Source organism: Myodes glareolus, chromosome 14 (assembly GCF_982192425.1).
Source record: "Myodes glareolus chromosome 14, mMyoGla1.1, whole genome shotgun sequence".
Taxonomy (NCBI): domain Eukaryota; kingdom Metazoa; phylum Chordata; class Mammalia; order Rodentia; family Cricetidae; genus Myodes; species Myodes glareolus.
In genome coordinates, this window is record NC_142039.1 from 69,642,715 (window position 1) to 69,669,883 (window position 27,169).

A 27,169-nucleotide genomic window follows, 5' to 3' on the forward strand; every position below is an offset into this window, starting at 1 on the left:
AGAGAACTGAAGCATCTATTCACACAAGAACCGGAACCCAAAGGTTCAAACTGGCCTTCTTCATAACAGCCAAGATGAAACATGAGCGTGTCCATGGGGGGGGTCAGTGAAAACAGAATGGTGTTTCCAGAACAAAGCACCCTGGGAGCTACCAGGCTCACTCTGTCCACACACCCACCCTCTCTACCCCACTGCACAGTAACCTGGACTTGTCACTCCCCATTGTAGCCAGAGAGAGCTACTCCCTTTGGAGAATAAGGGGCATGGTGTCTCAACTCTAACTCTCAAGCCACTGCCTCACTGCACTTGGGATCTGACTTGGTCCTCCATGACTCACAAGGTCCTACTTTGACCTCCTCATCCCCACTTCCTCTCATCTCTTGCTGCAGACACATGGGGCTTCTCTTCAGTGATCAAGGCCCCGAACTGGCTCCCGTCTTGGGGTCTTTTGTTTGATGTTCCTGCAGGTTCTGTGGGCGGCTGCTCTGCACTCGCTTTCTGGCTGTTTTCAGACATGGAATTCTTCTCCCTGGCAGCCTTGCTCGCAGCTCTGGAAAGGTCTTGCTTGTCTGTGTGTTTCCACATGTTTATGTCTCTCTACTTCTTCAGAGGAAGCTCCTGAAAACAAGACTCTGGCATGGGGATGGACACACGGTATGGGGGTTGGCACGTAGTAGGAACTCAAAGAATGCATGTCAAATGAAGAAATGCACTCCCACTATCATAGATGGTCTTTGTTGTCAAGTTAGCTTACCTCTCAAAGTGACTTGTTGAAATTCTGCCACTCCACCCCCCTCTCTAATATTCTCTAATGATACCTGTCACAGTACTCTACTACTGTAAAGAGGGACACCATCACCACAGAAACTATTATTTTTTTCAAGACAGGATTTCTCTGTGCTGTCCCGCCAGTCTTGGAACTCACTTGAACTCACAGGACTCTACCTGTGTCTGCTTCCTAAATGCTGGGATGAAAGCTGTGCACCACTACCACTGCCTGGCTATACAGAATCTCTTACAAAGGATCATTTCATTGGGGTTGACTTACAGTTCAGAGACTTAGTGTATTATCACCATGGAGGAAAGCATGGCAGCATGCAGGCAGACGCAGTGCTGGAGAGGCAACTGAGAGTTCTACACCCAGATCTGCAGGCAGCAGAAAGAGAGAGTGACACTGGGCCTGAGCTTGGGCTTCTAAGCCCACAAAGCCCACCCCCAGTGACACACTTTCTCCAACAAGGCCACACCTACTCCAACAAGGTCACAGCTCCTTTATAGGCCATGCCCTGGAGACCAAGCATTTGAATCTATCAGTCTAGGCGGCCATTTCTGTTCAAACTACCACCTTCCACTGATTAGCCATCCTGTGGCTTGATTGTACCAGTTCTTTGCTGCTGAGATTTGATGTTCCTAGTTTGGGAAGGCAGAGTGATAAGCAAGTGATATCAGGAGTTAACTGCCAATCAAAACCTTCTGTGGTCAACTTTGAGCAACCAAGAGGCACCAAAGGAGTGACTTTTAGACCAAGCCCGCCTGGATTTTTTTCTTAAATTTAATGACTTCCATCCTGTGGGTGACGTCCTAGAATCTTTTCTTCGGAGTTGTGTTTCTGCAGAATGTTAACTGGCAACAGATCTGAAGTTTTACAAAAGCACAACAATCTAGAGCAAATAGTGAATGAAAACGAGTTTGAAACTTGCAGACTTGTTTACAGATGCTTTCCCTGGCGATGGTTCTCCTTCCTCGGGATCTTTGGCTGCTGGTTCATCAGGGGGTAGGCAACACAAGTGAGAAATAGGGTTAAGACAACTGTGGATATGATTGAGAAGCCTGGGGTCAAACCCTAATTTGCATTAAGCAGCACACTCCTCTCATAAAGCTGGATTAGGGGCAGCACAGCCCTATGAAAATAGCTAGAACACGCTATTTAATTACCATGTAGCCCACAGGGGAAGAATGTCTGCAGGGTCATCCTTGAGATAAGTCAGGTGTCCAGGCCTAAAGACTTCCTCCTAATAAGAGCAGGTAGAGGGCAGGAAGCATCACTGGGGAGGAAGTCCTTCATGTTGCTTGGAGAAAGCTGCCAGGCCATGCTAGCCTCCAACCTCTGATCAGCAGGGCCTCACAACACTTGCGTGAGGAATGTCCAGCTCTTTTTAACCATAAGGAGGAACAGCTGGGTGTGTGTAAGGTTAGGAAGAGTCTGGCTGACGAAAGAGAATCGTCATAGTGGGATTAGGAGGATAGGAACACCTCTGTGGGCTGGGCTTAGCACACTGACAGTGTTAGCTGGGAGGAAATTAGCTTGATAAAGCACTCCCCTGAACTTTGAAGGCTTATGCGCTCCATGAAGGACATGACTGTATTTACACACAAAAGGACTGGCAACAGCTAACATCACTCCGCAGAACCACGCAGGAGTGCTTTCCACAGTAATGATGAGGTTTTATATCTGAAGCAAGAGTTAGTTAGTCTTGGCCCGGGTAAGATGAGAGGAACACAGCACTGACATAAATGGAATCTTAAGACTCTTTTGAGTTTGGGGAAAAACAGTACAAAGACAGTCTCGTTTTCTGGTGTTCAAGGGCACACCGCACATTCAATAGCAAAGTATTAATTCAGTCACGGCAGTCAGCGCCCAGGTGGGATGTGAAAATAGAGCAGATTGCTGCTGGGGCCGCAGTACCTGCAGCAGCCACTTCCCACACAGAAACCCGCAGGCCTCCTGCCGAGACGCTGTCTGTGGAGATCTAGCTGACAGACTTCACGTGCCAGGATTGAATGGCCATTTGTCACCCCCCCCCTTCACATCCTCCCTTCTGTCTAGGGGTCAGAGACCCTGGCTGTAGGCTCCCACTGTGAAATGTCCCCTCTTCCTCCTGGGTCTACAAGAAGGACCCCCTCCATGGGCCTGATGCTCTTGAGGGTCCCACCACACTGTCTATTTCTGACTCTGAGACCTGAACTCTCCTCAGAGTCTTTGCCCTGCTGTTGTCTGTCTCTCTGTCCATAGCATTAATAACTCTTCTATTAGATTTCTTACCCCCAATAATCTGCCTCAGTTTACCCTTGAGCCCCACATCTGAGACCTTTCAGTCAGGTCTTAACTAGCAGAACTATCTAAATGTTGGGTTATATTGTTTGTTTGTTTGTTTGTTTGTTTTATCTGAATGGCAATGACTAGAAATGGCAGAAAATTTCACTGACCATTTTATACATTTAAAATCCAGATATAATGTATACTGTATAGACAGGAGTGTTTATTGGTCACTTTACATGTATTAAAAATATACATTTTAACTGTAAGCTTAAAAAATTTGTATGAGTGTTTTGCCTACTTGTATGTATACATACCACATGTATGTAGGTCCTGAAGAGGCCAGAAGAGGGCATCTGATGCCCTGGAACTGGAGTTACAGATGGATATGGGGTACCATATGGGTGCTGGGAACTGAATCTGGGTCCTCTGAAAGGGCAGTTAGTGCTCTTGACATCTGAGCTAACTCTGAAAGCTTTTACATGTGTATAAAGTTTGGATATACATCTGTGCATAATTACTGATCATATATATGCAGTCATACACACATACCTACAGGAAAATCATGTGAAAACAGCTGATTATAAAGTGGTCATTGGAAAGGCCTTAACACAAATAGGTTTGGAAATAAACCAGAACTTTGCTAAGAAACATTTTTTTAGGTAGCAAAAATCAGACAAAAACATAAACAGCTTAATAAAACATAATCTGGATAACTATACAAGCATACATATACCAACTCAGATATTAAATTATCCAATCTTGTATATGTATCCAATCTTGTTTATAACAAAATGTATTGTCTCTTAGCAACACACTATCTTAGCATTAGAATTAATTTTAGCACAACTTTACTGTCTAATAATGAAATTAGCCCTTCTTAATGTCAAGAAATATATGTGTATTTTATATGAAGTGCACAGCCTAGAAACCACACAAAAATACCTAGATCATATGAGATGTTTTAAATCTACCTACCAAAAATCAGTTTAGAAGTTCTCTGAGCATTTTAACGATTTAATCACCCTTTAAGTGAAAAACATGAACTATCCATCCTTGCCATTTTACTACAGTACACAGTTCCACCATGCCCTGGTTCTGGAGGTTTACAGGGATTGCATCTTTTGAATTCCCACCAATTCAAATGAATTGCGAAAAGAATATGCGACATAAAGACCTTGGACTGCACACACGCAGCCACCATGCCATGTGCGTAACAGCCTGGACACCAGTCCTCCCTTCCTCACTTGCATATTGATAACATCCCTGAAAAAAAATCCCATTACAGGATTTTCAGGAGCTATCTCACCTTGCAAATCCTATAAGGAGAATTTTCCCCTGCAAGGACAGATTAACTTTGTTCCCATGCTGCTTTAGACACAAAATGACACAAGAAGTAATTATATTTAATGCAAAGTGTACTTTTAGATAAATCACCATGAGGCTACAAAAGACTGGTCACTTAGAAGTCTCCCGAGGAGACGCTGAGAAAATGAGCACTCACTGTTCTCCATGGCTACACAAATCACGGTTGAGTTCTTTGAACACTTCTGTGTCTCTGCATCCCAAACGGCTCAACAGAACCCAGCCGCTCAGAAAAATCCCAAAGACAAACACATTTCAGCTTTCCTTGTCATACTCAGATGCTTCGATAGCCAGCAGAAATCTAAATTCTAAAATCTCTCGCAAATTGACAAGGCCTGTCGTAGATGATGGAGTAGCCCAAGCTATCCAACCGAACCTGGATGGCTCAGAACTCCAAGGTGCACCAACTGGGGACACTCTGGGGGAGTCCAGACATTCATGTCTGCTCAATAAATGAAGACAAAAAGCAGCTAATGGTGACTCAGGCGGGTGATCCCTGCAATAAACTGACGGCAGCTGCTGTTCCAACCATTCGACCTAGTCTCCCTGCCTGGGGTCAGCTTGTTGTGGGTGGGTGACACCCCAAATGTGTAATTTTCCCTGGGATAGTTATGGTTAGGGTGATCCCTTGGATCCCTGATAATTAGGCTTAGCTGCCTTCCTACAATTGGCCAGTTAAAAAGACCAAATAGTCAAAAGTAGAGAAAGAAAATTTATCCAAGTGACCACAGAGAGGTTTGCTGAGTCCCAATTTGTCTTTCGGGGTCCTGGCATGAGATTTAGGTCTAAGTACGGGTTGAGAGTATGTGTAGCTAAGCAGTCCTGGTCAAGATGTGGTCCCACTGGTGACTGATCCATCCTTGTATCAGCCCCTGCCTCTCCTGCAAGTTGCTCTGACAAGATATGATATCTGCGTGGAATCTTTCTTGGGGGACAAGCTCCCTATCTGCCCTGCAGCACGGCCCATCTTTTTCCTTCCCCATTGTAAGATGCCTGAGAAATTCTGATTTCTTCAGTTCCAGTGGTCTGGTAGCTCTGGGGATGCAGGGGACACAAAATGTCACCTTAGGATATCTTCGCCTGTCAGGAGAGTTCAAGTACAATTTGTGGGAATTTGGTGAGCTGAGACCTAGAAGGTCAAGCAGTGGCTTTCTTTATGATGTGAAGCATCCAAGTGGGCACAGGGGGAGGTTGCCTTTGGGGGGAAAGGCTTTGATATGAGCCTACTAGAGGAAATGTTGGATTTAGGTACTGTGACCAAAAATAATTCATTAGTGGGCTGACCACTTGAGGATGTGATTTTCATTGCAAGTCATAACCCTTTGTTGTCGAAGTAAGATGTATCTGTACCTCAAAATGGCCACTTTTACGTCCTGGCAGAGCTATGGAGAACCAGCCTAGAGTGAATTATCTTCAGGAGCTTTCCAGGGCAGGGACACCAGGCCAACAGGCAGACCTCAAACTTGTAAAAAAAAGCATAATGAAACAAAAAAGGCCTTTTTAGAGGGGCCACCTTTGCCGCTCTGCCATGAGCTAACAGGGAGCACACTGCCTGCCCTAGAGGAGACTTCACCTGCCATATGGGCAGGAAGCTGACATGGCCTAGTACTCTGGTAATGGGAGGCCATGAACCCGGAGTGGTTCCCAGTCTAACTACATGATCCATGAAGACACAGGTAGGAAGTAATACCCTGCCCTAACAAGTGACCAGAACCCACACACAGGTAGGAAGTCATACTCTGTCCTGGCAAGTGACCAGAACCCACTTTCTTCTCTGAGAAAGTTGCCTTCTGCTGGAAGTGAACTGAGCATTCCTGTCCAACCTGTCCAAAAAGAAGGAAGTAAACCTGTGACCATGGGAGGATCCCAGGCAAGTTCTGGGCTACTGTGGACATGGCTCTCTCTCTACTGTGGACACGGATCTCTACTGTGGACGTGGATGTCTACTGTGAACACGGATCTCTACTGTGAACACGGATCTCTACTGTGGACACGGATCTCTACTGTGGACACGGATCTCTACTGTGAACACGGATCTCTACTGTGGACACAGATCTCTACTATAGACATGGATCTCTACTGTGGACATGATCTCTCCCCCATTTTGTCATTCTCAATTATGAACCCCGAGGAACTCATTGACTCCCTCAGTTCCTGACCTCAGCAGAGAACATAAAGCTTCACCTCACAAAACTGCCCAAGGAATGAGCATGCTGTCACTAGAATCCAGCAGAGAATGACTTGAAGACATTGGAGGAAAATTCTTTTTAATGTCCAGATAAGAAAGTACTTTTTGATTATTCAGATCAGAGGAGGAAAAAGTGTTTGTTTCAGCAGCACATACAGTAAAACTGAAACAATACAGAGAAGATGAACACGGGCCCTGGGCAAGAATGACACGCAAATTCATGAAGCATTTCGTATTTTTAAACGGAAAAGGTTTTTTTTTTTTTTTAGAATGAAAAAAAGTGGGAGAAGTCGGAGGAGGGAAAACTATAATCAGAATATATTGTATGAAAGAAATCTATTTTCAATTTTAAAAATTTAAAAGGCACAAAGCACAGGGGAAAGAGTTGATTTGATTAAAATCCAAACCTGCTAAGTGAAAAGGATCAACGGCAAAGTATGGTGGGTAGTGACAGGTGGGGGAGGTCCTGACGGAACATTGCTGAGAAGGATATTGGAAAGGAGTCCTATAAATCAAGCGTAGAAAGGGTGCCAACCTAAATAACAAGCGGGTAGTCTCCGAAGACTGAGCTGAGCCAGAAGGCACATGCAGGGGAAACTCAGGAGGACATATTCCCAGAGCAGTGGAAGACAAAGGGGACTTGTAAAAGGTCACATACAGCAGTCACCCTCAGTGGCATGGGTCACTCACAGGTAGTGCCAGTTCCCCCAAACAGGCAACCGATGGGCATCTGACCTTGCAGAAGCATTTTCTCTGTCAGGCTGTGGTGGTCTCTGCACGCCCCTGGCCATGTCACTTGTCATTGTTCTTACTGACAGGTGTATGTGTGAGAGATTCTAGCTTTCCGAGGTTGTTTCTTTGGGCATTTTTTATTAGAGTTTTATTAGAGTACATGGCTCCACTTGAATTCTGGCAAATGTTCACAGGACGAATAGCCAAACAAAGACTCTGCAAATAACATGAAACTCACAGGAAAAGAAACAGCAAGAGTTCCCCCTCCCAATCTCGCCTGCAAAAACCAGCTTACAAATGCACAAAATGTTCAATGTTCACGCCATTATTTAGTAGAGAGTAAATGAAAGTGAGATTCTATTTCTCAACACTTCACAAAACTATTCCTGTCTGGCCACATGGGGGCGCTAGGACGATGTGCAGCTTCAAAAGCCCTCAAACATGGAGAATGTAAACGGGTTCGATTGCTTTGGACTTGTGAATCACTCTGTCTTGAGTGTACCGCAGGAAAGTCTTGAGCAACTGTAACAGAGAAAGGTATTGACAGGTGCTACAGGGATTGCTGGGGACACCTTCAAACTGGAAAGCAACTCAACTGCCCATCATCTGTGAAGTGTCCCGGTCAGCAAACTCTGACACAAAGGCCAAGAGCGTGTTCATTTGTCACATGGGGACTGGCTCTGGGATCCCCAGCAGATGTCTGCACTGGAGGATGCAGATCCCTCATATAAAATGGTATAGGGTTTGCATATAGCCGCCTACCTCCACCTGTAGGCTCTGAGTCACCTCTGGATGGCTTAGGATACCCAGTGCAATGCAAACACTGTGGGAGCTCTTCCTGCTGCATTGTTCAGGAGACAATGGGAAGGAAAGAAGTCTGTGATCAGCACAGATGGCTTTCCTCCCTGAGTTTCTTGGTCTTGATTAAGACATCAGATGTGGCTGGGCGATGGTGGCACAAATCTTTAATCCCAGCACTCAGGCGGCAGAGGCAGGCAGATCTCCGTGAGTTCAAGGCCAGCCTGGTCTACAAGAGCTAGTTCCAGGACAGGCACCAAAACTACAGAGAAGCCCTGTCTCAAAAAACCAGGGAAACTGCCATAGAAAAAATATAAAAGATTTCTCGGTAGGCATCTTTGTTAGAGTGACATTGTCTTTAAATCCTATGTGACAATCCCTAAGACACTGCTGTGATGCCCAGGGAAAACAGAGTGACCTGGAGGTCTACCTACATCCTTAAGCTCTTTGAGATGATTACCCAAAATGCTTCACTGTGGGAGCAAACGATGTGAACTCCAAGCAGATCAGTAGACCAGCATGTCTCTGGGAAGAAAGATTATGGCACTGATGAGGAAGAAGCCCAGGATGTGCACAGCTATGGGGGCATCTGTAAACTTCCCAGCTGTGGAGGAACTGCTGCCTCATAGGGAGGGGAATGTGGGCTTTGTGTTCACCAATGAGGACCTCACCGAGATCAGGGACACACTATTGGGCTGTAAAGTGCAGGCTTCTGTCCATGCTGGTGCCATCACCCCGTGTGAGGTCATTGTGCCAGCAAGAACACTGGTCTGGGGTGGGAGCAGACCTCTTTCTTCCAGGCCTTTAGGCCTCACCTCTAAAATCTCCAGGGGCACCGCTGAAATTCTGAGTGCTGTGAGCTGGTAAAGACAGAGACAAAGCGAGAGCCCGAGAAGCCATGCTGTCACACGTACCGAGTTTCTTCTCTGGGCTGATCATCCAGCCGATGGCAGCATTTACAGCCTGGAAGTGCATGATCCGACAGAATAGACTCCGAACTCTGGATTCTTGGAGGACGTCTGAAATGCTGCCGGTGTGTCTCTGCAGATTGATCACCCAACTATTGTGCCACGCTGTAGCATCAATGGGTACAAGCAGGTCCTGTCTGTCTGTGGAGACTGAGGACACCCTCCCACTTGCTGAAAAGGTCAGGGCCTTGACTGGTCCATCTGCACTTTTGGCTGCTGCCCCCATGGGTGTCGCCACCACTGCTGTTCCTGTAGTCCTGCAGCCCCAGGAAGCATCAGAGAGGTCATATGAGGACATGGGATTTGATCTCTGAGTAATCCCCTCAAAGCAACCAACTCAGCCAGTTCAACTTGAGAAGCATGGGGATAATAGGTTACTTCTCAGGAGAAGAGGAGGGGAGGAGCCATGGCTGTGTTCTAATGAAGCTTAACTTTTAAAAATAGTATAATAACATATATTGAAAATGTTACAGGACAATGGATGAATGTGAAGCACATATTTTAGAGCTAAGGGAGTTGAAAATAAGATGATACATACCCTCACTAAGCTACATTGTTCTGGAGCATCATCCTCATGAAACCATGAACACAAGCATCGGGACCGTCCCTCTTTTTAACAGCATCCAGAGAACTAGGCTAGCAAGCGCAGCAGAAAGCCTTCTGAATCCCTGGTCTCTGTTTGATTTGCTGGTCTGGGAGTTGGTACTCAAGATGCTCCATGGAATATTGTTCACCAAGTTGCCTATCTGTACCGTGTACAGTGTGCACATCTCTGAATGCAGACTGATTTTCACACATGAAAGCTTGTATAAGGCATAAGCCCTTCAGCTGTTGACTCTCACGTTTCACATGTCCTCTCGTGCCCCTGAGAGGTGTTTGAGGACCAGGAAAGCCAGAAAAGGGATGTGGAGCTGTGTCTAAGGGGAAGAAGTGGCCTGGGTCACATCATACTTTCAGCTCACAGCTTTGTCTGATTTCACAGAGAAGCTAAGATTAGGCTTTAGTCTGGTGTCTCAATCAGAAGCCGTCGGTTAGTGGCAGCCATTTAAGCCTCCTTGGACTCCTCTGACACCAACCTGGGGGACTTCAAGGGTTGTTTCCCTAGTTACAAAGGTCAGATCTTCCCAATATTAGCAATGACTCATAGAAGATGCTATACGTGTGCACAGGCATTTCTGCAAAGGCTGAACGTGTGCACATTCATGTTTCTGCAAGTACAACATTCCCAACAGGCCTGACATTTACCTACAAGACTACAGCGTTGACACTCTTTGAAGAGCCCAAGACAGGTCCCAACCTTTGTTGCAGCATTTCTGCATCCCAGATTATTTCCTCCTGATGCTATCAGAGATGTGAAGTAAGTTTCCACAGAAAATGAGTCATTGATAAGTGATCAGCCCCTAGTGACAACCTGGAAACCTCTGGAGGTTCAAAAAATAGCAAATGATTAAATACAACAATCCCAGACACACAATGAAATGTCTTACGGTCATTAAAATTCTATTTAGGGAGGCTGGTAATTACATGGGGAGAGTGGTAATCACCCAAAGGGGAAGAGGCTACAGAATGAAAATTACAGGCTGATTCCAGCAGCAGTGAAGCCTGACATGGAAAAGTGGGATGGAAGGAAACTGGTAAAGGAGCTACCGTTAGGGGCAAGAATGAAATATGAATGCGTCCCTTGAATGCAGATAAGTGGGTCATTTTTTCCCCCTGTATGATGAAGAAAAAAAAATGGTTTTGAACTCCAGAGATTGGAGAGTCAATAGGGACACAGGCACAGCGAGGACAAGCCTGGGAAGTCATGCGGTGTGGGGACCTTTGGATAGCTGACCCATCCAATGCCTACTAATAGCCCAGAAGCCCATGGTCTATGGTCTGTGCCTTCCTGTTGACCACTTCTCCACTACTCCGTTCTCTGTTCTGCAGTTCGAAGGGATTGTGTTTCATGCTGACAAATCCAGGCTCTTTTCTGCAAGTGCTATGACTGCTTTCTTCTCTTCTCCATAAGCTTTATGAACCAATGATTCACCTACAACTGAGTCTATTGTGCACGGAAGGAATTATCAGAGCTGTTCTGTTACTATGTGTGAAGCTGTAATGCTGGGCCGAGGATTACCCAAGTTCTCCAGCTCTCGGAGGGAAACCTTTCTTGTGCTCCTGAAATAAGGGATGAGGCAAAGAAATAAGCACATGTTGAGGTCATCCAGGAAGCAAATTCCAACATAAAACTTGACCTTCTGAGAATTGGGCATTCTGGTCTCACCACCAAACCCCTCCACCAGAGAAGACACAGACAAGCTGTTGCCACCACCACCGCTAAAAGAAGAGTTGTATGCAGATTGTGAATAAATAATCATAAATGGACTCATCAAGTCTCCTCCTAAGCAGCTCTCCCCCTGCCTTGTCAGTGCTTTTACTTCTAGTAAAACTGAATTCTGTTTTGCTTCCAGAGACACTTGCACTTGTAGGCGGAGTTTTCCTGTCCTGGGGAACCACTCCTAAATAACTGACACAGAGACTCAATTTTAATTATAAATGCTCGTCCAATAGCTCAGGTTTGTTACTAGCTAACTCATACATTTTAAATTAACCCATATTTCTTTTCTATGCTCTGCCACATGGTGTTTCCTTTTTTTCTTTTCCTTTTTTTTTTTAAAGTATGGCATGTTTATTTTCTGCTTCCTCTGTGTCTGGCTCGAGACTCCTCAGTAGCCACCCTCCTTCTTCCCAGCCTCCTCCTAGTCTGGCTCTCCCACTCAATCTCTTCCTGTTCAGCTATTGACCAGTCAGCTTCTTTATCAAACCAATCACAGTGATATATATTCACACAACATAAAAGAATATTCTAGAGTATTTGTCACCATGAGTGGGCGGGGGAGGTGAACCTGGCCCACAGAAAGCAATTTAAGAATTTAAGACATGTACTACAGCTCTTCCCATCTAGAGGAGAATAAGAAGGAACATCAATAAGCTAGAGCCAGTGCAGCCATTTTATGACATGAGGTCTGAGAACGGAGTTAACACTGAGGAAGCAGAGAAAGAAGAATATAACATACCATGGACATAGAGGATGTAGATGGGATGTTCTCTGCTGAAAATGCCTCAAGCCCTCAGCATCTGTTAATGTCTAAACTCTACCAATTGGTATCCAAGACCTCCCTGGTGCTCCCATTGCTGAGGAAGTCAGGGCAGGAACTCAAGGCTAGAGCCTGGAGGCAGGAACTGAAGCAGGGGCCATGGAAGAACACTGCTTACTGGCTTGTTCCTCATGGTTTGCTCAGTTTGTTTTCTTGTACAACTCAGGACTACATGCTCAGTGGTGGTACCATCTACAATGGGCTGTATCTTAGTGCTTTGCTACTGTGAAGAGACACCATGACCAAGGCAACTCTTACAAAAGAAAACTAATTGGTGACTTTCTTATAGTTTCAGAGGTTTAGTCCATGACCCACATGGCAGCAAGCATGGTACTAGAGCATTTGCTGAGAGCTACATCCTGAACTGTAGGCCAAGAGAGAGACTGTAGGCTTGGTATTAGGTTTTGAGTATTCAAAATCCAACCCTAGTTACACACTTTCTCCAACAAGGCTACACTTCCTAATCCTTCTAATTCTTTCAAATAGTGCCACTCTCTGGTGACCAAGCTGCATATATATGAGCCTTTGGGGATTTTTCTTATTCAAACCACCATAGGCTGGGTCCTCCCACATTAATCATTAATCAAGAAGATGTCACACAGGCTTGCCCACCGGTCTATCTTATGGAGGCATTTTCTCAATGATGTTACCTTCTTAATGTCTCACCATGGGGCTAAAACTCCAACATGATTTTTAGAGAAGACAAGCTATATTTAAAGCACAACAACCAGGTAGAAAAATAATTCAAAGGGGGAGGGGGGCAGGTGATAAGGTGCTTAACCAGAAGGATAAATGGGAATGTCTTTTGCTGAGATGGGGAAGAGGCTGGGGACAAGATATCCATGTTTTGGATGTGCGCACAGGAATGAGCATGGACCCAGTTTTCCCAGGAGGGGTTGGGAGAGGAGAAGCCTCCCCCAGTGCTTCACTTTGGGATTCTGGACTATGAAGCTAGCTTCAACTACTGAGTTGCCTGTAGACCTTAATAAGAGAAAACTTCTGAGGTATTTTAAGTTTGATTACGTGGGTGGTGGGGATGAAGGGGAGGAGAGACAAAGTTGTCCTGAGTACAAAAGAAAGAAAGAAAGAAAGGAAGAAAGGAAGGAAGGAAGGAAGGAAGGAAGGAAGGAAGGAAGGAAGGAAGGAAGAAAAGAAAAAGGCCACATGAGATTCCAGAATGGGAGCTAAACCACTGACTCAGCCCCAAGAAGCCCTAACTCAGCAGGCACATACAAGCTGACCTTCCTCCCCAGCCCACATCACAGAGTGCTCATGCCCCACCCCTCTCTTCTGCCAGTGCAGGAGAAACATGGGTTTTCCCTCCAGTAGTTCTGGATGTAGTGGGCCCTTCTCCAGCCTTCCATCGTTTTAGCCTTGTTACTGGACTTGGCCAAAACTTGACTTGGAACCCGGTTCTTTTTTTTTTGTAGACATTAGTAACAGCTCCATAAATCCTTCAGTTTCAAGGATCTCAAGAGTTTGTGTTTAGCAACCCTGGATGGGACTTAAGGCTGAGATTCCAGAAGGAAAGCACCAGATGAGGCCTGTTAGGCTTGGCTGCCTGCTGTTCTTAGAAGACACACAGGGGTTTGGGTTTGTAGGGGTGAAGGTTTGTGGTGTGGCTCCACCTGGACCATTTGGGGTGAAGGGAGGATGGGGCAAGGAGGTCTGAAAGGATAACTGGCACCATCAATGGCCAAGGAAGGTGGGAGGTGAGACCGACAGCTGGCTCCTGCTCCTCTGACTGTTTCCCCCGGAGAGTCCCCCGCAGAACCAGCTGCAAGTCCGACTCAGGCACCGTCTCAAAGGTCACCATCTGTCCCAGCTTCTTTTTCTGTTGCTGGAAGGAAATACCTGACAAGAGCAACTTACGATCAGGACGGCTGATTTGGATTTATAGTTCCAAAATGGATCCAACCATGGCGGTAAAGACATGGCAGCAAGAAGGGAAGACAGGACGGCATGGGCAGGAAGGCGGGATCATGTGGCCTCCATACACAGGAAGTGAGACCAGGAGATAAGACCTCAAAGTCTGCCCCCAGTGACCCACTACCTCTAGTGAGGCTCCACCTCCTAAAGGTTCGATAATTTTCCCAAACAGAGCCACCAGCGGGGACCAAACCCAGGGAGCCTGTGGGGGACATTTCTTATTCAAACAGTGTCCCCGTGAAGACCGAGCATCTGTTGAATGGCAGCTCTGATTCAACGTATCCGACACAGAAGCGGGGGTGAGTGGGGGACCCTTAAGCAGGGCTCCGAGGAAGACGAGTAATTGGTAAATGTGACACCTCACAGAGCAACAAATGAGTTTAACTGCTCCCCTGTGCCCTTGTTCTCTGACTTGTAAGCGCTTGTGGGCTTGCCTACCCACCGCTCCTCCTCCAGCCCCCACCCCACCCCGATCCTGAGCACTTCGATGCCAGAAGCACACTCCTATCCAACAGTGAAACCCCAGTTGCTCCCATGAGGTCTGGCACATGAATGGAATTCAGTACAATTTTTTTTGTTTCATTGAATATGGGCCATCCATCAAAAGTGATGCAGGTCACAACCGTGACTGTTTTCTTAATGTGTCCCTGCCTTCATTTTAAAGTCCGGGGTGAGCTGAGTGACAAATCACAGAGATTTTTTTCCAAATGCCTTTCAAGTCACACAGCCAAATCAGTTCAGCAAATTATATGTAATCATCAAGGGAATCAATAAGAATTGCAAGTGCATTAAAGAGTTTAGCAGGTTCATTATGCGTTTAGCACACTCAGTTCAATCTGCAGGAAGTGCCGAGAAAAACAGGCTTTAGCCCGTCAACACTACCTCTAATTGACCTCAATGTCCTTGGCCTGGCCAAGGCTGCACAGCCTTCAGAGAAGAATGGTCTAGAGACAAGGCCACCTCTGGGCAGGGAGCAGACAGTCAGAGGAGTCCTGTAGCAAAGAGAGCTTCCTTTTCCTTGGCTCCTCAGCTGCCTGGGTCTCTGTAATGGAATCATTACCTTGTCGGTTCAGGGAGCATTGACAGAACACCTGTGCGGCACCAAGTCATAAGCCAGGTGCCAGGGCAGGACCAAAGCAGAACAGGACACACAGCCTTGTGGCGGGAAATCTGACACAGGTTCCCTAGCCAATTGAGAGGAGTGTTTTGGCCCAAGAGGTGGGGTTTTCATTTGGGATAGGCCTTTTGAACAGGGCCATGAGCGACTGTGGGTGTAAGCAGCTGCTTATGACTCGGTTGAGATTCCCATTTTGTTCTTTAATATTTGTGCATGGATTTTGCTTGATAATAAATGGTGAAGAAATCGATCACAGCCTAGTGGGGACAGAAATCCAGGACAGTAAAACTTATCCCAAGTGGGGGCTCTAAACCGCTCTATCAGAGAGGAAGTGTTGCTGGAAGTTTTGGGGTGTCCCTTTGTGGCCATCACATGTTATCAGGAAATCAGTCTCTACTTGGAGTTCTTAGTCTCATTAACAAAAGATTTAACAATAAACTCAAAAGGAATCTTAAAAGCAATTTATTAGAATTTAGGAGAAAAAAAACCTCAGGCACACAAGCTTTAAATCTCAGAAGCTTCCCAGAGGATGCTAATGGGGAAAGAGCCATTCTGTTTGAGTTAGGCCGGCATGGAGGTCAACCGCTTGGTGAATAGGCAAGCACCCATGTGGTGGGGAGGGGAGCCTAGCAGAAAAGTGAGGCCCAAAGTGTTAGGGGTATGCACAGAGAGGAGAGGAAAGGAAGAAAAGGAACCTTGAGCTTTTCTGAGGAATTCAGGAAATCAGGCAGACTAGGATATTGTATGACTATTCTGTAAGCAACTGTATTCTGGGGAGGAATTCTGGAAAGGACTATCTTAATAAAGGGATAGTTGTTCTGTATATCTCTTTGGCATGAATTAATACGATCCTGCCTTCCTGAGGGGCAATCCCTTGGCCAACTGGATTAACTCTCAAGTGCAGAGACAGTGCCATGTCTCTATCTAGAAGTAGATTTTACTCTTTTGACTAGCAGGCAACAGCGTTCCCTTAATGGGCCTGCGATGTTATTGCAACAGGAGGGAAAGAGAACATTGGGGCAAGGCCCCAGTGAATGACTAGGAGTTGGTAAGAATAACCTCTTACAGGGACACAAACACTGGACACAGATAACATCTGCCAGGGACAGGCGGCAGAGCACCTGGCTCGGTCGGCAGGTGAGCATCTGGCTGGGTCAGCAGGTGAGCATCTGGCTCGGTAAGCAGGTGAGCATCTGGCTGGGTCAGGTGGGCATCTGGCTGGGTCAGCAGGTGAGCATCTGGCTCGGTCAGCAGGTGTACCTTCTGCAGACCAGCCTGGGCCTCTGCTTCACATGCAGGTGCCACAGGAGGGGAACAATTGTCCATGAAGGTGCTGGAGGCACTGCACATATGTCCCCTGGTCCACATCCCTTATGAATCTCCCTCTACCCCAGATCCCCCAATCTCCTCTGGCTACATATCCTTCCACCTCCAATTTCTCAGTCAGGCTAGTAAGTGACATAAGTCTGGGAAATCAGCTTTGGAAACTCAGGAAGACTACCTTCTATTGAGTGAGCCCATATAACACCAGGCAAAGAGTGACTCACAACATTGGGAGGTTATAGCACAGGAACCTACCTTGTATGTATGGTACCCATGACAGACATAGCTAATCAAGCCCAGCATTCTTCCCTGCTGATGTGCAGGAATCTGCCCTCTTTAGGCATGGCTCCCATGACAGGCATAGCTAATCAAGTCCAGTATCCTTCCCTGCTGATGCACAGGAATCTGCCCTCTTTAGGTATGGCTCCAATGAAAGGCATAGCTAATCAAGCCCAGCATTCTTCCCTACTGATTTCTTCACAAGCTCTCCAGGCAGCCAATTAAGAAGCACAAGCCACTTAGGGAGATGCCAAAGCGCCTGATAATGCTAGCTGTTGTGAGGGTCAAACAGTAATAAGGGGAGAAAGACATTTCCCAGTCCAAGTACGGGAAGACAAAGGCCCCTGGAGCAGCTGACCACACTGACTGTGCAAGGACTGCACCTACTTAGTGTCTCACACAGGCTTCCACTTGATGATGGAGCAGTTTGCAGTCACTCTTTCAGCAACAGAGAACCAGCTCACACTAGCTTCTGTACGCGCGCGCGCGCACACACGCACACACGCACACACGCACGCACACATACACAGAGTCAGGGACCACATTAAGCCTGGAGTAACTGGCTCTGAGACCTGACAGGTCCAGGGGCTGCAGGACATCATATCTAGATTTTTTGCTTGCCCTCTCCTCTGTCCAACCTGTTGCCCCCTCACACACACACACACACACACACACACACACACACACACACACACACACTGGTTTCCTTCACCGGCAGAACTACCCTGTTTCAGGGCAAGCTGGCCATCCATCTGCACCCCCACAGCTTAGTGAAGGAGAGAGCTTCATAGTGAGTCTCTAACACAGTGGTTCTCAGCCTGTGGGTCGCAACCCCCAAGGGGTCACATGTAAGGCATTCTGCATATCAGATATTTACATTATGATTCATGACAGTTGCAAAAAATATAGTTATGGAAAAAATATAGTTATGAAGTAGCAATAAAAAATTTTATATTTGGGGAGTCACCACAATATGAGGAACCGAATTAAAAGACTGCAGCATTAGGAAGGTTGAGAACCATTGCTGTAAGCCCATGCCTGGGCCTGGTTTATTCAGGTCTCATCTGAGGACTCCTGATCAGATCTCCACTCTGTTGCTGGCAATGCACAGTGGGGCAGGGCTGTCTCTGAAAAACAAGAAGCAATGACCGGAGGGGGAAGTAGCTAAAGTGAGGCCTGGCAATCGTGCCCTGAACTCCCACCACCTACTTCCTGGAGGAGATGCAAGGCAGAGCAAAGCAGCCTGTGAGGGGAGGAGCAGGGTCCACAGCTTGCTGAGATTGGCTCTCTGTGTGTGGTCTCAACACTTCCCTAGTGAAAAAATAGTCTCTCCAGAGCACCTGGGTGGCAGTGTTGGGAAATGGGACCCTCATCCTAAGAGATCAGGGCATCTCTGGAGGGAGAGGGTGACTTCTCTCCAGAGCAGCTATTGGGAAGGGATCCCAGGCCTTCTTTCTGCTCCAGCCCTGTATCAATAGTGTGTGTGTGTGTGTGTGTTGCCTTAGCATGTGTGTAGAGGATAATCTCAGCTCTGAGGCAAGGTCTCTTATTCGCCCTTCTGAGGGGCAGGATAGCTACCAGGGAGCTTCCAGGGATTTTTCTGTCTCCACCTCCATCTTGTGGAAGGTTGATTTGGATTATAGCCATGGCTGCTGCCTCTGGATTTACCTGGGTCCTAGGGATCTGAGCACTGGTTGTCAGACTTGCAGGGCAAACACTCTACTTACTGCTGTCGCCCCAGGCCTCTCTGGGAGTCTCTCTCTCTCTCTCTCTCTCTCTCTCTCTCTCCCTCTCTCTCTCCCTCTTTCTCCCCACCCCTGGACACACATACACAGTCAGAGAGAGAGAGAGAGAGAGAGAGAGAGAGAGAGAGAGAGAGAGAGAGAGACCGAGCCATCTACCTCAGTCCCATGTGTCACTTGCCTTCCACAGCATTCCCCAGGCTGGACCTGAGCTGCTTACTCATTCTTTCTGCTCTTGCTCAGCATTAAGCCTGTGCCTCAATGTCTCCCAAACAAGACTGTAAGCCAGATAATCCCTTTCCTTCCCTACGTTGCTTTTTATCACGGTATTTTAGCAACAGAAATGAAGTTGGGACACCTGGCTATATGTGAATGCCTTACAGATTTGCAGAAATATCTATAAAAAACTATAAAGATAACACCTAAGAATTTTAAATGAAGACACCCTCCATAAACGGAAAAAGATGTTTCTAGGAGTCATAAGATTGTTGGGTGAAATTCCTAGGTGCAAGCATGGGTTACATCCTTATGAGTTGTGGCTATGGAAACCCCCAAAATCTCACAAAGAATAAAGGTTATTACCTCTAGTGTTAGTTAGGACTAGACAGTAAGACCCCATTGCTGAAGATCCCACATGCTTTGGGTACAAGACACAGAGAAATCAGGGTGGGACAAAGCTGGAAGCTCCCTCCTTGTTGACTTTACTGGAGGGTGTTACACATGTTACCAAGTGACAATTGTCACCAACTGTCCTGGGAGTACAAGCATATCAGGCAAGACATACCTACTTGTACAATAATGCATGACTGTCATGGGTGCAACCAACTGCTTTCCAATGGCCTGTAAGGTCTGTTACACAGGAGGCAACTCCCAACTAGTACTGTAAGCCAGGACTAGAGCTTGTGACTGGGGAAGTCATAGGCCTTAGTGGCGAAACCACTGCTATTGCTTTGTTAAACTGGTGTTTTGTCAAATTGCCCTCTGAACATTTGTCTTTGCACCCACAGGTAATTGTTATCAGCCTCAAGTGGTCATGGGGAAAAAAAAACATTTGCTTTTACCAATGATGATGTGCCAGGGAGACTCATAACCACTGGTAATAGTCGTGAAACTGAGTGGCTGATGCTGTAGCATAGCAATGAATCGCATCTCCATCTTGCTTCTAAGGTTCAGAGAATGTTGTGGAAGGTGCAGAATAAATTAAATAAATTCTGGAAATAAAATACTCCAAATTAAAACATTTCCATCCTGAAGGGAGGCTCATGGAGACAAAAAGTAAACAAGAGAGAGAGACAGAGACAGAGACAGAGACAGAGACTAGCGCCCCAGGGTTTTAGCTCTTGTAGACTGTCACCCAGGCTGGGTAGCCTTTTAGTTATCACTGCTCCTGTAACTCCTCACCGATACTTCTGGAAGTAATCAAAAAACCCTCATCGACTTGCCAAGTTAGATGTGGGTACAATCATTTCTTTAGTTCGTCATTGGTGCCATATGTAGGGTGGCAAATCTTTCTTCATATCTCCCCAAGAAAAATCACATAACACATTGAACCTGGAGTGCATCAATTCAACTGGCTGGCTAGTGAAGCCCCAGAGATTTGTTAAAACTCTAAACATTTAAGTCTTAGTATATAGAGTAGATAGGGGGAAGAAGCTGTAGAGGCAGATTCTAGAATTTAGAGTTGAATATGGTGGGTGACAGAAGTCAGCTGAAACAAATGGTCCTTATTAATGAGCGTCAAATCAGCAGCTTGGCTCAGAGAGGTCAGGTCCTTTGAAAGCCATCTCAAGCATGCCACTCTGGGTTTGAGCACCAGAGGGATGAAAACGAAGATGTAACTGCTCCCAGGTATGGTCGAGGAGAAGGGCTTTATTGCAGATGTACGGGAGAATTCAGTCAGAGGAATCTGGAAGTGTACAGTCGGAACTGGGTCATGGGGTAGGAGGGGAAGCAAGAGAGGAAGAGAAGAGAGAAAGAAGAGGAGCTGAGGACCAAGAAGCCTGCAGTGAGTCAGCCAGGAGCCTAGAGAAAGAGAAGAACCAAGTGCGAGTGTGGCCAAAAAGGCTGGCTTATGTAAGAAGGGATGGGAAGGGAAGATCAGCCACTGGACTGCAGAGCTTTCGGCAGAGGGTGTGGTCAGAAGTGCTGGGAGGAGCCAAGGTACTGAGTGAGACTTGTCCAGGATTTCTTTGGGATCTGACATTCTAATCTTCTTGTTGACAATAAGGGACATCACTGCTGGGGGCCCAGGAAGGCTGGAATGGGTCAAAGCCAGGAGGGGAGAGAGGAGTGCAGGTTGGAGCACCTCTGTGTGCCCAGGTGCTGCAGGGACTACCTGGGGCTGGGGAAGTGCTCACCACATGGAAAATAGTCAGGGGAGCAGGTTCGGAAGGAATGCCCGATACTGGCACATTGTGGGCAGTTGATTGGAAACCTGTTGGGACAGATACAGACTAGGGAAAAAAGGTGAAGGTAAGGAATTAAGGGGAAATTTTTGTATTGGGTGTACATTTGAAACTTCCAGGCCCATGGTCCTGGTGGTTGGGGGAGGTGAGGAGTCCCAAGACCAGAAGAAGGAGGAGCCACCCTCAGGGGTGGGTAGTAGAGGGGAGCGCTTAGCCTGTTGATTGGCAGTAGAACTAATCTAGAGTACATTTGACATGTGATAGGTGGATCCAAGTCTCAAGACTTCCTGAAGCTTACATGAATTTTTTTAAGTTTATAAAAATATAAAAGTTTTAGATGTATTAGCATTACCACTGTCCGTAATCTGTACTGAAATCTACATTGTAGGAAAAGCAATGGGAGCATGCTTTTGAGTCATACCAAAGCCTGGGGACCCAAAAATGATTCTGGGCTAGAAGAATGAATGCTTTTCCTATATATCCTGAGGGTTGAATATATAGATTGGACAGAGATAGAGTCTCATGAGAAGCACTTTTAAGTCTATGCTTAGAAGACAACAAAAAGAAATTTACACTTGTGAGCTTATGACTATGATAACAGTAGTCAGTGTTTGCTAGAGCTGGAGTAATAGCTTATCAGAACTCCGCTGATTAACGTTAGAACTCTGAACTGTTGAAGTCTTAATATAACAATAGCGTATATCAAGAAGGAAAGAAATCTGAAAAGGTACTCATTTTGTACTTTTCCATCTGATTACATACATTCAATTATTTCTTAGACCCTCACAATCTACATAAACTTTAAACCTTTACTTTCCATCCACTCATTTACCATGAGACACAGGTGGTTGATTACTGAGAGCAGTCATTGCAAAGCAAGTTCCTTTAAATAAAGGAATAGTTTTTTTTAAAAAAAATTATATTGCAACCTATTTTGTGAGTTTATCTCATTCAGAGTGAAGTCTGTCAGCAAGGTAATGTATGAACCTGCATTTCTTTCAGCTGGAGACCTAGTAGCTCTAGACAAATAAGGTCAGGTTTTTACATATGAAATGAACTGACCAGTCCAGGGGTGCCAAATCGAGGGTGCTAATTTTTGGCCATTGATTGAGGCCAAGCCATTTGCCGTAAGACAATGAGACTTTAGTGAAATCTTTGAGTCCAAAGAGGAGATTGAGTCTGAGGAGAAAGGAAGAGAGGATTGCAGAAAAGAACTCCACCAGAGCTCCAGAGAGAGCTGAGAGAAAGAACAAGGTTGCAAACAGGAATTCTGCATAAGAGAGAATTCCAGTATCATAGAGGCCAGGAGAATGTAGAGAAACTTCAGAACTGCAGCTCCTAGGGCAGAGGTTCTCAACCTTCCCGATGTTGTGACCTTTAAAACAGTTCCTCATGTTGTAGTGACCCCCAACCATAAAGTTATTTTTTATTGTTTTTATTGAGCTATACATTTTCCTCCGCTCCCCTCTCTTTCTCCCCTCTCCCCTTCTACCCTCTCCCATGACCCCCACGCTCCCAATTTACTCAGGAGATCTTTTTTGTCTTTTTCTCCTTCCTATGTAGATCCATGTGTGTCTCTCTTAGGATCCTCTTTGTTGTCTAGGTTGTCTGAGGGTTGTGGACTGTAGGTTGGATTTTTCTTTGTTTTATGTCTAGAAGCCACTTGTGAGTGAGTAATATGATATTTGTCTTTCTGGGTCTGGGTTATCTCACTCAATATGGTTTTTTCTAGATCCATCTATTTGCCTGCAAATTTCAAGATGTCATTTTTTTTAGCCACTGTGTAGTACTCAAATGTGTAAATGTACCACATTTTCTTTATCCATTCTTCAGTTGAGGGGCATCTAGGTTGTTTCCAGGTTCCGGCTGTTACAAATAATGCTGCTATGAACATAGTTGGGCACATGTTGTCATGGTACTATTGAGCATTCTTTGGGTCTATACCTAACAGCGGTATAGATGAGTCTTGAGGTAGAGTGTTTCCTAATTTTCTGAGAAATTGCTGTACTGATTTCCAAAGCAGCTCAACATCCTTAGCCCTCAGAGAAATGCAAATCAAAACAACTCTGAGATTCCATCTTACACCTGTCAGAATGGCCAAGATTAAAAACATTGATGACAACTTATGCTGGAGAGGTTGTAGGGTAAAGGGAACACTCCTCCATTGTTGGTAGGAGTGCAAACTGGTACAGCCCCTTTGGATATCAGTATGACGATTTCTCAGAAAATAAAATTATTCACATTGTTACTTCACAACTATAATTTTGTTACAGTTATGAATTGTATGTACACATCTGTGTCTTCCATATTCTTAGGAGACACCAGTGAAACCTCCAAAGGGATCACACCCCGGAGGTTGAGATCTGCTGCCCTAGGGGAATGAAGGAAGCTCAAGGAAGGAACAGAGAACAAAGGGAACAGGGGGTGAGAGCCACAGGTAACAAGAATTTCAACCCGAGGCATCCCCAAGCAGATGGAGACACCCGTCAGAGAGAAATGTCCCAATCACAGAGGCAAGGCATCCCTTTCCCCGGATAGAGGTACAGTAGAGCAAGGGGCGCACCCACCCTGGCACAGCAGTGTGACTTTTGTAGTGATAACAGATGAAGCAAGCAGCTCTGGGGGTGCGGGGGGGTCCCCATAGAGGAAAAACCAGCTGAAGAGGTGGTGTAGAAGAGGCTTTGGGAAAAGGTAGGCTCCCAGTAAAGGCAGGGGAGCCAGTGGCCCACATGAAGGGGTGTCAGTAGGCTTCAGAAGCCAGAAAGATGGAAGGATGCCCGGGTGACAGGTGCCCCAGGAGGGCACAGCAGACTCCAGGAGCCAGAGAAGGCACCTACTGAGTAGGCAAGGAAAGATGCATGGTTAGAGTAGGTGGAGGCAAAAAGAAGCTGAGGAAGCAGACTCTAGAATTTGGAATCAAATATCGTAGGTGGCAGAAGCCAGCAGAAACAAAGGATCCGTACTTACCTTAGAAGAGTCAAATCAGCAGCTTGGTTCCAAGAGGCCGAGTCCCTTTGAAGAGAGCTCATTTATCATATATACCCCTCCCCGTTTTTGAGCACCTGGGAATGAAAATGAGGACATGACCACTCCTAGGTATGGCTGAGGAGAAGGGTTTTATTATAGGTATGAAGGAGAGAACAAACAGAGGCATCTAGAATGGTCCAGACTAAGCTGGGCCATGAGAGGAGAGGAGAGGAGAGGAGAGGAGAGGAGAGGAGAGGAGAGGAGAGGGGAGGGGAGGGGAGGGGAGGGGAGGGGAGGGGAGGGGAGGGGAGGGGGAAGAGGGGGAGGGGAGGGGGAGACTGACACAGAGAGAGAAAGAGTGAGAGATGGGGGAGAGAAGAGAGGACAAGTGGACCAAGGGAGGAGCCACAGACCAGGAGGCCAAGAGCAGAGCCAAGTATCAAGTGAATGTATGTCAGAATAGATGAATTATATAGGAAAGAGAGGTTCAGGGGAAGGGAAGTCCAGCCCCTGGGCTGGAGAGGTTTTGGATAGGGGTTGGGGTGAGAGGTGCTGGGAGGAGCCACAGATACTGAGTGAGTTTTCTCCAGGTTTCTTTTGGGACCTGACACTCCTGTATCTCCTTTTCCAGTGCTGGGGTTTCAAGAATGCCCTGCCATGTCCAGATTTTGAAGTGAGTGCTAGAGATACAAGCTAAATGGATGCATCCAAACAAAATGTATGGCAAGCATTTTGGTGGAGCTGTCTCTCCAGGTTCCTGTGGTGGTAAATCTTGGCTGCCAACTTGACTGGATCAAGAAGCAGCTAGTGTGAGAGGTAAAGTTACATTTTAAGTTTTAATTACTATGCCTGAGAGATCCATGAAACAAAAATGCCTCTGATCTACAAAGCCCCTTGCCCAAGGACAGACAGTTCCTGAAATGCTGGAGGCTGTTGTTTATGGGAGACCACAAGTCCCAGGTTTTCACTCCCTGAACAAGTTTGTTTGACTCATCTGTAATGGATGTGCTTGATCACATGTGGGTGGGGGGTTCACAGGCAGGAAATACGTCAGGATGTATACTTGACCCTGATTAGACCCGATAGGAACTACTTAGCTGCTGTAAATTGTGATGTGGAATCACTTTTCTGGTATACCAGAGATGGACCTGACCAGAGGTCATCTGCCTGGCCAGTATTTGATTAAAACTTACTTCAAATTTGGCTTTAAACTGCGATAGTGGCCTTATTCTCAACCAGTGGGATTAAGATTTTCTGGAGGCCCCAGTGGGATCCAAATCACTCCCCCAAATCCTAAGGCTGGACCTTCGCTCTGGAGCTCAGGAGCTGAAGGCACATTTCAGGAGGCCTGGGCCTTGAGCTGGTCCAAGGCTCTGCCGTTGCTTTCAGTTCACAAACTGCAGGAGTGAGCTGCCATGCTGAGAAAAGCAGCCAGCATCTACAGAGGCCTCCTGGTGAGCCACAGTCTGGTTCTGTTTTGTGGGATCCCTATCTGGGAAATGAAATGGGTTAGAAAGAAACCAAATATTCTCCCACCCAGGGCTTAGAGTGGGACATTGCCTGCCCACCTAGTTCTGGTCTCCTGGTTGGAAAGTTTTGTGCATCTGCCATGGAAAGTTTTGTCTGTCTGTGCTCTCTGGTGTGTCTTTAAGTGTTGTTTAGACATGGAGCTGGTACAGAAATAAGCCAGATATTTTTGCTGTCAATGTGCCAGCTGCCAATCACCACTGCTGACAAAACTGGGGCTCAGAATTTATCTCTGAGATCTCTGGTTGCTGGATTCGGATTAGCAGGAGTTAAGACGTCTTTTTGGTGAGGATAGCAATAAAGTTGTTTTCCGATGTTCTGTTTTCTTGTAAAGCTGGCTCTAGAGTTGGGCTATGGTTTTCCCTTCTCTCACCACAAGTATATTTAAAAGTTTCCTCTGCGTCCTTTGTCAGTCTGAGCTGCCTGACACTGACAGAAAAAGAAGACAAAGCAGAGTAGCCAGGACAATTAGACTCGGCTTAGGTGAGCATGCTGTACCTCAAGACTTATACATTTATTTTATTGGATATGGTTAAAAAATCTGTAAAATCTATTTAAAAAGTTAACTTAAAAAACTGGTAACACTGGGAATTTATAGTTAAAAATCTATTCACAGGTAATCTTAAAGGAACCATGTGACATGATTCCATTCCATTTTGGGATATAAGCAACATGTGGATTGTCACCATCTTTAGGAGACCATACAGCTGACAGCCATCTTTGCTAGGTTTGGAAAGAGTGGATGTAATGTGACTTCACCGTGTTTGGGCAGTTACATGGCTGGGAGCCATCTTTTCTAAAGTTGGAAAAAATGGATGTCATGTGACTTCACCATCATCTTCATTAAAGGTGACTACATGCACTGGGCCAACCAAGGAGGCAACAACAGATCTTCAAGATATTTTGGATTAGGATGGAATTTTTTGTGATAAATCCTGCCCAATCCTGAAAACATGGTTTATAAAAGATAAGATTTAAAAAAACAATGCTTGTTTAATAATTAAAGCCGTACCTCCATGTATTTATATGCAAGAATATATTTTACGCTGGCAGCCAAACTTTGAAAAATGGGAATCATTTTTAAGTTTTAAATTTTATTTAAAACCAATGGTATTGATTTTAAGACATGAAGGGGGCCATAGGGGACAGCTGGGGTTTGCAAATGAGAGGCAGGTCTAAAGTTCAGAGAGAGAGAGAACCAGTTGCCATGGAGGAATCCTAGCAGTTCTGGAAATGCTGGAGCCATGTGATAGTCACCAGAAGCACCAGCCACAGTGAACTGGAGCAGGCTGGGATCTGTAAGGCAGGCTATGTCTATGCTGCCAGACCCTCGGGAAAACCCAAAGGATTGTGAATGAATCCTAGATACTGAGCTTTGAGTTGTCCACACTTTTGGAGTTTGGTTTTGCCTTATGCAGATTTTGGTTGTGTCCTCTATCTTCCCTCTTGAAGTAAAAGATGTAATGGATTAAGTAAAAATGGTGTGGATTTCCCGAGGGGCAGGTCCCTAAGCAGAAGCAGTGGACAGCGGTCCCAAGAGCAGCCAGTTCCAGGCAGGGATGGCACAGTTCCCAAGTGGCTGTAGTGAGCCACCAGAGATAGCAAGTCCCACGAGGAGAGACAGACAGATGGGCATGCCATGAGACCATGCC

At 46.1% G+C, this 27,169-nt stretch overlaps 1 non-coding gene across 1 annotated transcript; it reads left to right on the forward strand.

Moving 5' to 3' along the window:
- Nucleotides 1-6,723: 6,723 nt before the first annotated feature.
- On the forward strand, nt 6,724-6,830 carry LOC125409111 (U6 spliceosomal RNA). The gene has a single exon (XR_007234691.3). It is a non-coding gene; the product is annotated as a U6 spliceosomal RNA (small nuclear RNA).
- The last annotated feature ends 20,339 nt before the right edge of the window (nt 6,831-27,169 follow it).